The sequence below is a fragment of the Perkinsus marinus genome (assembly GCF_000006405.1).
Source record: "Perkinsus marinus ATCC 50983 genomic scaffold scf_1104296939762, whole genome shotgun sequence".
Taxonomy (NCBI): domain Eukaryota; phylum Perkinsozoa; order Perkinsida; family Perkinsidae; genus Perkinsus; species Perkinsus marinus.
The window spans coordinates 1-942 of record NW_003213079.1 but is presented as its reverse complement, the minus strand read 5'-3'; the positions used below and the strand labels follow the sequence as shown (position 1 = coordinate 942).

The following is a 942-nucleotide window of genomic DNA, read 5'->3' as shown; positions in this document are numbered from 1 at the left end:
TTTTCACCGGGCGTGTGGTGTAGAGGTATCACGTCTGCTTCGCATGCAGAAGGCCCCGAGTTCAATTCTCGGCACGTCCATAGCTTAAGGTGAGTTGTCTATGTGAGAGAAGCAGTTATTTGTCCCGGAAGGCGGCGTAACTTACTTTTTCATCGGGCGTGTGATGTAGAGGTATCACGTCTGCTTTGCATGCAGAAGGTCCCGAGTTCAATTCTCGGCACGTCCATAACGTAGGGTGAATTGTCTATGTGAGAGAAGCAGTTATTTGTCCCGGAAGGCGGCGTAACTTACTTTTTCACCGGGCGTGTGGTGTAGAGGTATCACGTTTGCTTTGCATGCAGAAGGCCCCGAGTTCAATTCTCGGCACGTCCATAGCTTAAGGTGAGTTGTCTATCTGAGAGAAGCAGTTATTTGTCCCGGAAGGCGGCGTACCTTACTTTTTCATCGGGCGTGTGGTGTAGAGGTATCACGTCTGCTTCGCATGCAGAAGGCCCCGAGTTCAATTCTCGGCACGTCCATAACGTAGGGTGAATTGTCTATGTGAGAGAAGCAGTTACTTGTCCCGGAAGGCGGCGTAACTTACTTTTTCACCGGGCGTGTGATGTAGAGGTATCACGTCTGCTTTGCATGCAGAAGGCCCCAAGTTCAATTCTCGGCACGTCCATAGCTTAAGGTGAGTTGTCTATCTGAGAGACGCAGTTATTTGTCCCGGAAGGCGGCGTAACTCAGTTTTTCATCGGGCGTGTGGTGTAGAGGTATCACGTCTGCTTTGCATGCAGAAGGCCCCGAGTTCAATTCTCGGCACGTCCATAGCTTAAGGTGAGTTGTCTATCTGAGAGAAGCAGTTATTCGTCCCGGAAGGCGGCGTACCGTACTTTTTTATTGGGCGTGTGGTGTAGAGGTATCACGTCTGCTTCGCATGCAGAAGGCCCCGAGTTCAAT

General features: G+C 50.7%; 6 non-coding genes across 6 annotated transcripts; all 6 read left to right on the top strand.

Moving 5' to 3' along the window:
- The first annotated feature begins 8 nt into the window (after window positions 1-8).
- Pmar_PMAR002584 lies at window positions 9-80 on the top strand. The gene has a single exon. It is a non-coding gene; the product is annotated as a tRNA-Ala (tRNA).
- Window positions 81-154: 74 nt separating this feature from the next.
- Window positions 155-226, top strand: Pmar_PMAR002583. The gene has a single exon. It is a non-coding gene; the product is annotated as a tRNA-Ala (tRNA).
- Window positions 227-300: 74 nt separating this feature from the next.
- On the top strand, window positions 301-372 carry Pmar_PMAR002582. Its single transcript has one exon. It is a non-coding gene; the product is annotated as a tRNA-Ala (tRNA).
- A 74-nt stretch (window positions 373-446) lies between these two features.
- Pmar_PMAR002581 lies at window positions 447-518 on the top strand. The gene has a single exon. It is a non-coding gene; the product is annotated as a tRNA-Ala (tRNA).
- Window positions 519-592: 74 nt separating this feature from the next.
- On the top strand, window positions 593-664 carry Pmar_PMAR002580. The gene has a single exon. It is a non-coding gene; the product is annotated as a tRNA-Ala (tRNA).
- A 74-nt stretch (window positions 665-738) lies between these two features.
- Pmar_PMAR002579 lies at window positions 739-810 on the top strand. The gene has a single exon. It is a non-coding gene; the product is annotated as a tRNA-Ala (tRNA).
- The last annotated feature ends 132 nt before the right edge of the window (window positions 811-942 follow it).